Raw genomic sequence first — 16,414 nt, 5'->3', positions numbered from 1 at the left:
TTGATTCCTTTTCCCCCATTGTGCATTTCTTTTCTTCTTTCGAAACGATATACCCGGTCTTATGTGGCTAGTTACTATTATTTGACATGTCATCCATCTTTCCTCCTCAAACTAGCTCTGCGGAGCCGTCTTTGCCACTTTCCCACGCTTTCATATGAACCTACTGCGTGTCACACGCCTGAGTGCCCTGAATCGCTTACATATATATCGCAATCTATCTTCTAGTTTTATGTTTCAGGGCGCTCGTCGCGGCAAATTGGAGAAGGCAGATATATTTGAATCGACCGTAAGACACCTTCGCCATCATCAAAGACGACAATACGCAGGTATACAATCAAACTTGTGTCTGTATGTTACAGTCATCTGAACGTAGGTGAATCAGACCTATTTCGCGCACAATGTTGAAGAAAGATATTATATACAATTAACTTTTAAATCTTACCAGCAACGTACCTCCAATTAACATGTAGTTTATTGACTGTAAGGTTTTACTGCTTGAATAACAAAAAGGTAACAAATAAATGTAAAGAATCCATGATTGCCGATCATATATATAGTTTACTGTGTGCTCACGTTTAACGGCAAAAGCAAATTAGTTGAGTACTCGGATTTTTCCCTCGTGCTCTAGCTAACATTTGCACACGGCAAACAGTGTATTTCGTTCCTGTAGTAGTCATCGTAATCAATTGATATGTTTGATCTTTTATATTAAAGACTATTTTGGATACGATAGAAGAATGAAATATATTATTGTTTTCCTAATATATTTGAACTTGAAATACCTCAGTTGTTTAGTTCTGCTTTAGGTTTTCATTATCACATGATATGTATGTATTACTTACATGTTATTAAAAAGCAAATTAGGACATTTCTGACGAGAATTATGATCACCAACCGTTACTGTATTGTAGTAAAATTCACAGAATTAAAAATGTGCGTAATAATAAAACATCTTTAAATAGTATATCGGAAGTTAAAAATAACCCGCGGATTTTATTAAAATGTTTTTGGGTTAGACATTAATTATATTTGAAATCAATCATTTAGAAAACAAAGACTACTTGGTATCATGCTAAGGTTAGAAAGAATAGCTTCATTTGACAGTGACTATTAATGTCATCGCAATGGTGACACGTAATAATTCATTCTAACTGCATTATTAATTGAGATTTAGCTGTTGTGTGCCACGGGTAACGGCGATAATATACATGTACAATATTAAGTCATCTTGATTTTTAAACGATGACGTAATTGCAATTGATGCTCAACTTTCATCTCATTGAACTAAGTAATTTTAGATGCGATGTACACTGTGTTCTGTTTAGAATATAATTTTTTTTCGTAATGGATACATTGCATTTCTACTCTTTGTGGAAAAGATACCTGACACGCGCTGTTACACAGATTAGGGATGACACTAGGTTAAACTGAAGTCTTCGCACATAAAATGGGACAGGTTTTAAGACGAATTATTAAAAATCTAAATACTTGTGGTAAGCCATTCAAGAAAGATCATCGGCTTATTGGCTTATCATCTTAATGTAATTGATACTCTTTATTTGTATTGATGTTAAGTAGAACATTGATTTTTTTTTGGGGGGGGGGAATAAAGACAAAATTACAAAAATATCAAGGCTTTATTAACCAGCTGTTTGGCCTCGCTTTTAATGCTTTACCGACGGAGATTAACGAAACAGTATTCTAACAGTCGGATCAACTAAATCGATTTTCAGAAATTTCGTGATGGCTAAGGATGAGCGTTATTTGGCTATGTACATCATAATCAATGGAGTCACTAACATAAGCCACGTCAGGATCAAAAAGATCCAAGCAAAAACAGAGTACGCTCCATGTCATACTCAGGACAATGCTTGCTTGCACATTATGAATTATAACGAGTATTTAAACATTATGGATTATCAATCATAATTCTAATATATTCTAATATATTCTAATAAAGTTATTAAAGTATCACATTTCCTCAAATGTTTGTTATGAGGAAGACGGTATTTCAATGCGGAAGAACTACATTTATTTACGTGGCAGGATGCGATTTTCTGAATGAAAGAATCATGTTCAGATTATTTTTCTTTAAATATTTAAAAACAAAAATCTCATAAGTGTGTGCAGTCTTACGCACACAGACCCTGGTATTCTCTTATAGCTATTCTCTCTCTCTCTCTCTCTCTCTCTCTCTCTCTCTCTCTCTCATATGCATACAATTCTTATTACTTTCGACTAAACAAAGTATTGCGGAGTTCACTGTGTTTTTTTTTTTTTGTGGTTGTAACTATTAAGTCGTTTACTATTTAAAAACCATTCTCTTGTGAAGAAAATGTAATTTTGCATGTTAATTCACTAGGGATTACATAATGTTCAGTAGTCGCTATGGGTCAGATGTTAACGTGCCGGACTGGCGACCTAAGTGCGAGTTAGAATCCAGCATAAAATCAGTCATGATGTGCCCTTGTGCAAAGTACTTACTAGCAGTTGTTTTGACAATAAGTAACATACATGTGTTGATGTGCCGTAAACACCTTAATACAGTTTAGTAAAAATCACGTACCATATAATACCGTAAACCTGTTTAAATCGCACCCAATATGCGTAAAAGACCGAGCAAATTACATTAAGGAAAGGGGCCCCGAGTGGCCGAGTGGGTTCGAGTCTTGGGTTCGGCCAATGTGGGTATGTGAGAAAGTTTGCCCATAGCTTCTCGTGGGTCGGTGGTTCTTTCCGGGGTTCTTCCTCCACCATTTATACTGGCCGTCATGTATAGTTTATCCTGTGCTGAAAAATGGCGTTTAACCTTACAACAACAACAACATTAAGGAAACTCTGTATACTATTTCACAAAGACATTGTGAATAGGCTAAACGTGCATGTACGCAATATTTTACGGCTACATTACACAGCATAGAGGGATTTAACAGAGTAATGAAACTCGTAAGAAATTCGCATAATCCATGAATGTCTAAAACAATCATTGCAAATCTACGGAAATAGAGCGAAATTACTCAGATTTCCCTAGGGCAAGGCGAATGAGGCAACCGCCTTGGGCCCCGCGCTACTTCGCAACGCATTTGTTTGTTTGCTTGGGCCCCGCGCGCATCGCTTGCTGCCTTGGGGCCCTCATGCTGCCTTGGGCTCCGCACATCCTAGGGCCAGGCCTGGGTAGGTACTCCAGTAAATCTGATCGATTGAAAGTGGTTGTTTTAGTTCAGATTTATATAATTAGACTGTTGCTAAAAATACACGCGAAGTGAAAAGATCTATTTCAGCATCATTGTCTGTGAAATATGTAGGGTAGAGGGGGTCAAATCGCCTCCATGGGGTAAAACGCCCCCAATCCATCCTGACGCCCCTGCGCTAGAAAAAGGACTTGTCTTTATACAGCAAGCTTGCCCAGGTTAGACAGGCCTTGTGAATGGTGGCCATTGTTGGATGCAACCGCACGCATGTTTTCTACGCAAGAATATGACTTTTTTTTTGCATCTTCCTGTAAAAGTGTTCATTCCATTTGTTTGCAGTATTTTTGACTGGAACTACCTTAAGAAAACAGGGTATGTATGTTTTTAAACATCATGGTATAGAGATGCATTGTGTATAATATTTCATGATTCGCAGCAGTTGGTAATTCCGCCTATTGTTAAATTGTCAATGTTGTACGATTGGGGGCGTGTTGCCCCATAACTGTTTAAATGTACACTTTTTGACTAGCCGTTCATATGCCTAAAATTATTCTATACTTTTTTGCAGATGGTGCGAACTTACAGAAGGAAAACTGATCGAGGAAATTATGGGACACCATCTCTAATAGCGGCTGTTGAAGCAATTCATTCTGGAACGTCACTGAAAGCTGCTGCCAGGAATTATGTAACTCCAGCTAAAACTTTGCGCAGACATGGAGATTCGAAGGTTTCGCAACCTGGAGTGTCAAAACTGGGAAGTAAGATTACTGTTTTCAAGCGTGATTACGAGTTACTTCTAGTTTAGCACATCCAATCCATGAAGGCATTATTTGGACTTAACACTATTGACGTTCGGCGTTTGGCATGCGACTTAACATTTCATCTGACTATTAAAAACCATCCATTTCAAGGCAGTGCAGCAGGTATTGATTAGCTGAAAGGCTTTATGAAAAGGCTTCCAAATATAGCCATTAGAGCTCCAGAGGCAACCAGTGTCAGCAGAGTCGTGGGCTTTAACCGGCCACAGGTAGTCAATTTTTACCAGTATATAAGGACTCTCTTGATGCAACACTTGCTGATAGTCTCGGAATATGGAACATGGATGAAACAGGCATTAGTACTGTCCACAACCCAGTAAACATCATTGCATCAAAAGGTGTTAGATCAGTTGGTAATGTTACAAGCGGTGAACGTGGTAAAACTATTACTGTAGTATATGCCATGAATGCGGCCGGTACCATTGCACCGCCAGCATTTATCTATCCACATAAACGAATGGCTCCATCACTGATGAATGGCGCACCAGCCGGAGCACTGAGCTTGTGTAGCCCAAGTGGGTGGACAGACAGTCATATTTTCTTGCAATGGCTGGAACATTTCACTTGTTTTGTGAAATGTACGAAGGACTCTCCACATATTTTTCTTCTTGATGGGCACCATAGCCATAAAACATTGGAAGCTGTTCTCTGTGCACGCGAGAAAGAGACTGTGTTGATAACCTTTCCTCCCCATTGCACACATCGGCTCCAGCCTCATGATGTCACGTTTTTCAAGGCACCAAAAAGTGCTTCAATTTGGAGTCTGGAAACTGGATGACAAGCAATCCAGGACGACGAATAAGTGCATTTGAAGTTGCTAAAAAATCTGCAAGATATAACCGATCTGCCAATTTACGCAAAGCTATCACTGGTTTTGAAGCATGCAGACTTTGGCCTTTTAATCCAAATAAGTTCACAGATGACGATTTCGCTCCTTCTATGGTAACTGATGAACCTCAGCCAGTATCAGATAGGCCTAATGCATGTAAACAAGCACTACCTATGTCATCATAACTGATTGAATCAAATACGACCGCTGATCACCTCTCGGTTACTGGCTGCATATACATGTCAGAGGGGTCGGGTGATACAGAAACATCTGTTCAAGAGGACAAGACAGCTGACAAGCAATCAGTCGGTATTCCTATAGCTATTGCTGGTGGGGCAGGCGATACAGAAACATCGAATGAGGGAAATATGTCAGTTGATGATCAGTCGCTTAGTAACGTTATGACCACTTCTGACAATGCAGACACATTGACTGAACCCAGCTAAAAGGTTGAATTTCTGCTAACTGGTAGTTCTACAGCCACTGTGGATGGGTCGGATAATCCAGAGACAGACAAAATAATTTATACTCAATCACCTGATAATCAACAAACACATCACTCTGCCACCACCGTCGAGGAGGCAGGCAATCAGAAAATGTTTGACGAAGCTATTCTTGCTGGAAGAACAGTAAATGCTACCTTGGGGGTATCTCATAAACAATGCAAAAATGCAGACGATTCAGCATTTATGAACATATTGCTTAAACATTCGCCAAAGCCTAGAATATCCAGTCAGCGCACAAGAAGGCGAAAGGCAAAATCATCAATGAACTGAACATCATCACCGTATAAAAAGATGCTTACTGAAAAGCAAAGAAAGACGATAAATACAAAAGGCAAATGTTATAGTTCTGTACAGGCAAGTGGGAGCAAACGGAATGAAACCAAAGTTTCAAAACGGAAGGAAATACAGAAGAAAAAGAAGCAAGAAGCAGACATGTAGAGAGGACAAAAAGATAGGTAGAAAACCATCTAAGATTATGAAGACAACTTGAATAGAGGACCATGAAAAGGGAAAAAAGGCTTCGAGTCCAAAGACAGTTGCCAAACATGATCTTGCCTTGTCAGCAAACACAACATATAATAAAAACAACATTTGTGGAAACTGCGAATTTGAATATGAAGGAAGTGATGATCCCTAAAAAGAAGATTCTTGGTCTCAGTGCAAGGAATGTTCCAGGTGGTGCCATGAATCCTGTGACACCACCATCAAGATGCAATTTTGATGTGCTAATTGTGAGTAATGAAGAATTTGCCAGGAACATTCAAGACTTTTGGGCTTTGTCATTGTCTTCATTGACGGTGGAAGTTAGGGACAATTTAGACTTGAGCATTGTTGTAGCTGCTTGTTATCCGCATTGCTGTGTTAATTTGAATGATGCAACAATATGTAGTTTTAGCATCTTTGTCATATATAACATGTCCATATAGAAATAATACTTGATTTTACAGTTCAATAGTATGCCTGTAGTTTTACAGATTTTTACAGATGTCGAATGCATTGTGAGGCAAAATGCGGCTGAGGTAGCGTGTTGCCCCACCATAGGGGCAAAATGCCCCTTTTAAAATTTTTACCATTTTTCATTTTTCTCGTAAATAGTTTGTTCACTGTAACGAAACATCATTCCATTATGCCAGACGTAACGCATACTTTAAATAAATTCTCCAACTGCAAACACAATCATGTAAATCATGCCATAAATTACAAAAAGTTGTTAAATGGAGCGTTTTGCCCTCCCCCCCCCCCCGTTCGCCAAAGGGATATAATAAAAATTAGCAAAATAAAAGCGCTCCACATTCTGAAGAAGGTTTACTATGTTAGTAAACAAGCAACAAAAATACCAACCCACACCATTAAGGCCAATCATTGTAACATTTGTAACAGTCAGCAATAGTAGCATAAAAGCCTAAAGTCTTTGTCATATTACGCTGATTATGACGTCATTATCTCGATGATGTCAATACTTTCTCAAGGGAAGAGATCAAATCATATCCGCTTAATGTAAACAAACCGAAGGGGGAGCATAATTCTTGATGTTTATCCCCATACACCTATCTTCATATGCTCAATACCGACAAAGTCTGCCCACTCCAAGAATAATGTTTCAGTAAAATTATGCATTTTCATTTAACATCACATTGTAAAAAAAGTCTAATTTGTTTTATAAACATGTTCAGTAAAATCATTATTTTAATACACTAGCAAATGTCACGCTTGTTCTGATTGGTCAAACAGTTACAATTTTCGGCAGCCATATCTACGATATTCACTATTACGACATTATGATCCCCCAGGTGGAATCAGGTCACAATTTAATGTTCCGGCGCAGTACCAACGAATGTAGTTCTAGTCTACTGTTTCTTCTCTCATTTTGATGGTGATAGAAGGGATTTAAAGGTAATTGTTTATTCTTGAGAATACGAGCTCAGGGTGTGGTTGTCCGTGTGCATTTCGTTGACAGTGCACAGTGAGTAATAAGGCCTTGGTGATGATCCGGAAGTGAAATCTGTGTTCTGCTTACATGCTGTTCTGTTTACAGTTCAGCCTTTAGAAAAAATGCAAGTGAACCTTTGACAAGAACTAAACCGTGAAGTCGTCTTTGATGGTATTTTAGATTAACATAAGATATGTATTGATTGTACAGTGGAAAGGTCAGTACTGAGAAACAAATGTTGAGAATATATCGTAAAAGTTAATTGTATTCTATGTCCAGGTGACGTAGTGCCATGGATAATTGCATTGAATACCGTCTTCTCGACAGTTTTCTAAAGTATGTTAGAATGGTGACAACAATCTAGTGCTGGAGTATCTGGGGATATCAAATGATGGTTTTATTGTGGAAAATATCCGTTGTACCTGTTCTGCCGAAGCTTCGCCAGTACAACTCTGTAATATACTTACTGTTTTATTTTCCAAATTTCTAATAATTTTTTATTTTTCAATGGCTACTATTACGGATAGTACATATTACATATTATCATAACTATGTTGATAAGCAATTCGTTTGTTTTAAAAGGTATAAAAGAGCAAAAGAACATGATACGAAAATTTACAATTCGGAGAACATTAATAACTATATATACATACAATACCTCTGTCTACTTGTAAAGTGTCGAATTTTGAATAGTATTGAATCTTAAAGTTGAATGCATTGAGCATTACAATTTCATCACATTTAAGCCAGAGAAGTCTTTGTGAAGGGTCACTTCGACCTTTCTTTTCTTTCCCTCCCCCCATGTCAGTGTTAAACTTAAACGGCCAACATCTACGACTCATTAAGATTTGCCCAGGGCATCACAACGCTGTCCTGAGAAATTAAACATTTGAGATACCAACCATAACCGTTTGATAAGAACCCATGTCAAATATTCATTCTCAAAGGAGATTGATTGCAACGTAGGTCAGAGATTCTAGTCTGTCCAAGAGCTGACGAAAGAAACGATCGATTATCTTGGGAAAAAATCTAGGATCCGCTGCCTACTGTTGGTCAGAGTAAATTAAGGCGTACACTTTGGAAGTAATGTAAATTTAAAGTGACGACCTTGGTCGAAATTCTTTACTCCGAAATTTTCTGAGAAGTTTCACTCAGAGTCTCCTAAATGAAATATCGCTTTCCTCGTTAAACAAGGAAAGGGACTATGTTGCTTTCTTGTAAGAAAAGACAGGTTTTAGTGCTAGAACGCACAATTTATGAAAAAGGATAGCATTAAGGTACGCAATTTTAATTTTTCACGTAATTTTCTATTTTTGATTGTTTGTTTTATGCAAATGTGTTTGATATGACTAGGATCCATATTATGTATCGTTTATTTAATTGTCTGGAAATCTGTTGATGCTAGAGTTGTTATGCAATTTATCTCTTTAATTTGGCAGTTACTAGGTCATTGATATAATTGACGGATTGCATGCGATCCCAATTTTCATATGTGTAGGATTTCATAGGGTTATATGAAATAATTTCCTTTGTTTGTTAGGAGGATACTGATTATCGTGAGTTAACGATAATCGCATGTTATAGCTGATTTTGTAATGTTTAAATAACCGTGTAGGTTAGGGATTGCTGTGAAATAGAGTTTGGGAATTGTTTGCGATAATAATCGAACATGCGGTAGCGTAGGAAAAGAAATACGGTAATGTTAGATACACCGCTCATATGTTAATTTATAGTCGGTCCCTGTGAAGCGAGAGTGATGATCTATCGAATTAGGTAAGAATTTATGCAGTGTTTGGATAGCTAGTTATGCTTCTGAGTAAGTGAGGAAATTTTATGTAGATATAGAAAGTGATACGTATAGAGATTTAGGGATAATTTTGTCATTTAAGGAAACAGCTTTCTGGGAGAGACAGTCCAGTCTGAAGTCGGATGTCTGGAAATAGATGAGGACTGGGGTGTCCGGGAAGAGATGAAGCATTCAGAATAGGAAGACAATAATAGGAAGACGTGATACACGGGCCGAGAGAGGAAGGTGATGCAATCAGTCGTGGACATTGCGCTCTTTTCACCACTCGTTATTTTGATGAAATAAATCCAAATTAGATACTGCTTTTAAATTCTGTTGACTTAACTTAGATTTAATTGGAGTTGCCTCTATTAATTGTTATTGATTAAATTTGGTTAATTTCTTGTCTAAGAGGGCTCGTATTGTATCATTTCGTCTTTATAGTCTTGCTCAGTTATCTGTTGATATTCTATATATCCACTCCCACCCGGCTATAAACTCGAGGGAGGTCATCCTCTAGGTAACGTCATCCAAATCCAATTAACCACCTGTCTTACTAAGAGGGCGCCGTTACACTAATAATCCAAGAATAAAAACGCGGAGACTTGATTAAATTCATTTAAAATTTTGGCAGCAATTTTGTGAAATTCCTTAACGTTTCATAGATGCTACTAAAGTACTTAGTGAAATAGTGATTACGGGAACTCACTGATTTTTTTAGTCATTTCCTGAATTCCGTTATACCACAATCCTAGTTTATAATATGCCCAAAACTCTGTATTTGAATTGAAATTTGACTTATACGCCGATCGAAAAGGACATAACTTTCAATACATCATAAAAAGGTATGAGTACTGTGTGAATTATGATGTAACTAGTACCAACGTTCTAGTGCTAAGTACAACAAAATGTAACCTTCATAAACTCTGACTTAGGACGAATGTTAATGTTGGTGCGTGCATGGTTGCTCGGGACGCAATCAGCAAGAACAAATAACTAGGAAGCGTTGTAATATATATTTAATTTGTATTATTTGTTGGCTTTTCTTAAAATTGTATGTTATGTACATCTATATTTTGTTTTTGACCTTGTCCAAAATCAAGTTCATGGTGTAACTGATCAGTAACATTTATTTTTGTAAACAACATAATACATGGCTAATATTTCTCTAAGATTATATAGTGAATATTCAGGTCATTATTAATTTAGCTAAACATGTTTATTTAAATCGGAGTCTATGACATCAGTTTTCCACTTGGAAATTCCTAAACGTGTTGACAACTTTGAATGTTTTAGAGAGGAGGCTGACCTATATCCTGGCTCTTTTATTGTCTTAGCTTTTATATGATGTTGTTTGCTTGAAAATTACTCTCTCTTGCCTTAACATTCGAAGCTGAATCGTCTTTATTGTGTTCAGTTGTTCATTTGAGTCGATTTATTTATTCAAACAAGAATCACTAGAATTACAAAGTGCTCAATGATATTCTTGGACTGGAACATTAATTTGGAATTATAGTGAATTCAGACAAGGACATTGTTGTATTATATTATTGTGAAGCATCATAAGGCTGTTAGCATATCGTCAGAATCCAGGGCATATGCACATTAGCACGTTATAGACTGTAGGCACATCAACACATTCAATATTGGAACTTATTTTGAATACCACTGGAATTCCTGGAATTCAAGTGGAACTTCATATATTTGGAATTGTGATACAAATTTTAGGCCTATTTATGATATAATGCACAATACTGTAAGATCTTTGTAAATTTTCAATTTGTATTCATGAGAAAAAATATTTGTTGATTTTTTTTTAATTTGTTGGTTTTCTCTCTTATTTGTTACTTAGTTTAAGACCAAAGAGTTCTAACAGTGTAATCTGCTAAACAAATTATATTAGCTCTGGTCGCAATCAGCACGAAATATTCAAACCAGGATGTATCATCTACAAAACAAATTATATTAGCTCTGGTCGCAATCAGCACGAAATATTCAAACCAGGATGTATCATCTACAAAACAAATTATATTAGCTCTGGTCGCAATCAGCACGAAATATTCAAACCAGGATGTATCATCTACAAAACAAATTATATTAGCTCTGGTCGCAATCAGCACGAAATATTCAAACCAGGATGTATCATCTACAAAACAAATTATATTAGCTCTGGTCGCAATCAGCACGAAATATTCAAACCAGGATGTATCATCTACAAAACAAATTATATTAGCTCTGGTCGCAATCAGCACGAAATATTCAAACCAGGATGTATCATCTACAAAACAAATTATATTAGCTCTGGTCGCAATCAGCACGAAATATTCAAACCAGGATGTATCATCTACAAAACAAATTATATTAGCTCTGGTCGCAATCAGCACGAAATATTCAAACCAGGATGTATCATCTACAAAACAAATTATATTAGCTCTGGTCGCAATCAGCACGAAATATTCAAACCAGGATGTATCATCTACAAAACAAATTATATTAGCTCTGGTCGCAATCAGCACGAAATATTCAAACCAGGATGTATCATCTACAAAACAAATTATATTAGCTCTGGTCGCAATCAGCACGAAATATTCAAACCAGGATGTATCATCTACAAAACAAATTATATTAGCTCTGGTCGCAATCAGCACGAAATATTCAAACCAGGATGTATCATCTACAAAACAAATTATATTAGCTCTGGTCGCAATCAGCACGAAATATTCAAACCAGGATGTATCATCTACAAAACAAATTATATTAGCTCTGGTCGCAATCAGCACGAAATATTCAAACCAGGATGTATCATCTACAAAACAAATTATATTAGCGTTTAACTATAATGAGTAGCATATGAACTGATTTATTTCGTGGATGAGATTTTATTTCGATATTTTCGATATTTGATCTCTGTTTTGCTTTCGTTTGTTTCAAAGGTCATTTCTAAAATCCATTTTTGGCAATATCATTTCCAGGAAATGGGAACTAAGTGCCCTTCCTAAGGACACGCGTAGGCAGTCGATCTGGGCTCGCCTGGGTGGGTATCGAACCCATCACTCTTCGATTACAAGTCATACGCCCAACCAACTGAGCTGCCGCGACTCCCATATGGATTTTAAACTATGATGGTTCAGATTATGATCATCATGTAAATACTCGCTACACTTATCGGAATATCTCGGCTTTTTCTGCGAGACAAAAACATTCGTCGGATGTATTTGCCTAAAATGTCATAGCACAGAAGAAATAGCAATATATTCGGACAACCTCGGCTATTTCTGCAGGTGGATTGACCGTAGGTTTAACCTAGAAGTTGTAAACCTACCCCCCCCCCTCCACAAAGAATCAAGAATAAAAAAAATAAAATTAAAAAAAAATATTAAAAAAAACCCAGCTGGAACCTGTGAAGTTTTACCTCGAACATACGGATACGGTTAATTTCCTTCTAAGTGTCTCCAACGGTAATACGCATGCATGAACATAATCATTCGTTTCAAGTCGATACAAATGTTGCTTGCATTTTCGGTCCATACGAGAAGATTTTGACGATTGTGAAATTAAGATAAATAACTTCATCAGAACTTTGCTAGGCTTACAAGTTTTTCATCTGACGTTCCGTGCCTGAATTCATTTAAAAAATACTAAAACAGTTCCTTTAAGGAGAATACTTTTAGTAATTAGTTACTTCAGTTGTAGTTATCATTTAAATTTCATCAGCAGGCTTTAACGTATATTTTACCGTTGTCAGATGCTGACCCGCTGACCTTTAAGATTTAATGAACAGATCGGATGAACCGATGGAGCCGTCGGTCATAACTGCTCTCTCTCTCCAGCCCTCATTTTTTGCTTTAATTTATGTGACAGGGTAAAATGGTTTATTAATAATGGCCCTTGCCTCCTCCCCCAAAGAAAACAACAACAGAGTGAAACAACCGGAACGTATCTTGGTCTAAGTTGTTTTTTTTTTACAGTTAGGTAGGTCAAATTATGCCCTAGAAAATAAAGAATCTTCCTAGGGCTTATCCTCCTGGTCATCTGCCCGAAGGGGATGGTTGTCCGTCCGACAGACCCCTGGCCTATTTGTTTAGCCCCCCCCCTCTCCCGATATTTCTTGATCGGGCACTGTTAATATGTTTTGATACTTTGTCTAACCTAATCGTTTGCAAACAGCTTTTTAATTGTTTTACTCTTATACACAGAGACACGGATGTTCTCTCTCTCTCTCTCTCTCTCTCTCTCTCGACTGATCGATCGATTGATAGACAACCTCTGCTGTATGGTTGGGTAAATGGTTTGTTTGACAGACGGAGATTTAAAGATGGCTGAACGACTAAACTAATAGATGCTCGTGAGTGGAATTTTGAGGAATACTGGCACCTTTTGAAGGGCTGTGTTATTAAACAAATACCTGCTATATCAATACATGAATCTTACAGCCTTTTATAAATGTCGGACACACGTGGATTCTAATAATAATTAATGTTAGAAATCGATTTATTCATTAGCTAGAAGTAAAACGTGGGTTATCAGGCATACGGGCTTTGCCTGATAACCCAAGTTTTACTCTAGCTAATGAAGAAATCGATTTCTATAATTATTATGTACAGGGTGACTTATAGATTTTGTTTGAGGACTTAAATATTGCTATTTCGATAGGAGAATTGAGAAGAGCAATTATATATTTAAGAATTGTAATCACAATGGCCCTGAAAATCTATTTGACAAACTGTTACGTATATTTGATTTAAGTTGTATTTGATTTAATTGTTTGTAAGTTTTAAAATCTTTATTTTTAATTTCATTATTTCATTACATATCAAAATAATGTAGTTTTGTTCACTAGCAACTCGATATTTTTTCAGAAAATAGTTTGACCTTGACTATTCAGTTGTAAACACCTAAAGCTGACCTAGTTCCCGATCTTGATTTAGAAATCAGTTAGAGAAGTAGACAACTTTTTATTTTTTTTATTATCATAGTAAAATGATAGGTTTTTTTAATCAAGGTCATACGTGAACTACGTGATTTTTTATATATATAAAACAGCCTCCATTTCGCAATTCTGGGCTTTCCGAAATTGCGTATTAGTTAGTTTTAATAGTGATGCTTAGAGAGAGAGAGAGAGAGAGAGAGAGAGAGAGAGAGAGAGAGAGAGAGAGAGAGATCGCAATTGAGCTTCTAAACACTGGGACATAAAGGTGTTTTCTTTGTTCTGTTATTTTAGAGGTATAATTTTTATTCAACTTATTTGGATTCTAAAAGATGAATTCTTTTTCTTGGACACATTTGAATGCTCATACAGAATTCTTGGACAAATACATTTATTTAAATTTTATTCCGAATTCAAACACCGGAATATTATTATCTGTGGTTCACAAATACAACACCATACTGACTACAGTACACGGCATAGCCTTACATTTTGGATTCTTCGTTGGGACTCGAACTTGAATTCGTTAGAACATTTCATTATTAGAATTTCTAAAATTTAATTCGTGGATTATTCTTGGATTATTTTTGGATTTGATTCTTAAAACCGTAACTTCTTTTTTTTCTTTCATTTTTACAGTATTTTTCCAGGGAAATAAATTATTTGCTAAATTTTTAAAAGCTTATTGTTTTCACCGTTTAATTTTTTTTTGTTACTGTTTATTCGAGTCTGAACACGTAACATAAGAAAGCACAACTCACTTCAACTTGAAAATTTATATTAACTACAAAAATCAATAAGACGTTGATATTTATAATCTCTAAATAGCCCTTGGTCGTGCGGTAAGTAAATCACATTTTTGACAGGGTTGGCTAGATTATTCATGGTTAACACCTGTAAGACGCTTATTCGTGAATCAGTGGCCCGAAAATGTCTTAAAGGCACGCCAGGTATAGTCAGTCTGAATACGTACGATTAGAGACTAATCTGATGTCTTTGCACTTTAAAAGAGTTGGGTTTTAAGGTAAATATTAATAACGAAAAGCTTGCAGAAAAGTCTGTTAAGAAATATTTCGTTTTCCTTCTTACTATGTAATCGTTTGATTTATAATTAGTTGTGTTTGATGGTGTTTGTTTGCACAGATAATCAGTTTTTAAACTTAAATACAGAGGTTTAATAACCAGGACTTCAACCTCACTTTTAATACTTTGTCTAATCTAATAACACACACACACACACACACACACACACACACACACGGATACTCGACCTCTCTTGTCACTTAAATGCTCCCTATCTCTCAAACTCACATGAATTTGTTTTCTCTCTCTCTCAAAAACTTTAATGTTCTTTGCTTACAAAGTAGCAAACAAACGAATCCCATACTATTATGGAATTTTTGGGGTAAGTCCACAAATTATGGCTGGTATAGATGATTACGTGATTGTACACCTAGTTTTATATAAAAGTCATCTGTTCACGTTTGCAATACCTCTTTTAAACCGACCACCTTCAAAAACTGAAAACTAAATTTGATCTCAAGGGTTGTCGATTTGAGAGAGAGAGAGAGAGAGAGAGAGAGAGGAATTTAGTTATATTTCCAAAGGCTCTTTGTCTTAGTATGAAAATATCAATTACGATTCAGGTCTGTTTGTGGATAAAAATGACATTTTCATGATTCAACATAGCATAGAACCAATATTTAAATAATTCTTTTCGTGTATTTCAGAAAGGGAGGCTGGAATTAATGGCAGTCAACGGAAAGTTATCTTGATAGCCGATCTTGTATAATGTTGATTGACATCACTATACAGGCTGATGTTACCTATAATGTAAGGCAAAGTTATCTTAATATTTTGCTTTCATTTATTTCTGACAAATGAATCCGCCACCGATGTTTCATTTTTGATGCCACCCTCAAAGAGAAAATATCGGTTTCGCTATATGCTGACATGCATCGGAACCATGCGCACGGTATCGTTACTCCACTGAATCTGATTCCACAATTGGTTCAGTGTTTTCGGAAAACGAGTTTTGTGACGGAGAACTTAGTTATCCCACCCTTGCGTAATACAATACACGAGACTATAATCAACGAATCATTGTTGATTATGACACTTAAGGCGAACACGTGAAACCTCAATATATGTTATGTTTATTTTGTCTTTTAAAACGCACCTGCAGGCAACTCAATAAATTATGTTGGAGTAGATGGGCGAAATTGAAGATATTGTTATCAGACCCAATGTCATGAAAGTTTACACTGTTGCTCCACTTATGTGTGTAATACATTTGAATTCCATTTCTTACACTGGAACATATAATGGGTACTTTCCATTTAAAATTACGAGTAAAGGCTTACAAATTTTAAAGATCACGTTATCTCTCAATGCTGATTCAATGATCTAAAGAATATGTATCATTCA

At 36.3% G+C, this 16,414-nt stretch overlaps 1 long non-coding RNA gene across 1 annotated transcript; it reads left to right on the top strand.

Moving 5' to 3' along the window:
• Positions 1-238: 238 nt before the first annotated feature.
• On the top strand, positions 239-9,380 carry LOC149782027 (uncharacterized). Its single transcript, XR_016414203.1, has 2 exons — positions 239-326; positions 3,760-9,380. It is a non-coding gene; the product is annotated as an uncharacterized LOC149782027 (long non-coding RNA).
• The last annotated feature ends 7,034 nt before the right edge of the window (positions 9,381-16,414 follow it).

This window comes from Sinohyriopsis cumingii, chromosome 15 (assembly GCF_028554795.1).
Source record: "Sinohyriopsis cumingii isolate HCF-2022 chromosome 15, ASM2855479v2, whole genome shotgun sequence".
Classification (NCBI taxonomy): domain Eukaryota; kingdom Metazoa; phylum Mollusca; class Bivalvia; order Unionida; family Unionidae; genus Sinohyriopsis; species Sinohyriopsis cumingii.
Note: the sequence above shows the minus strand (reverse complement) of the source record. Positions and strands in the feature narration are given on the sequence as shown.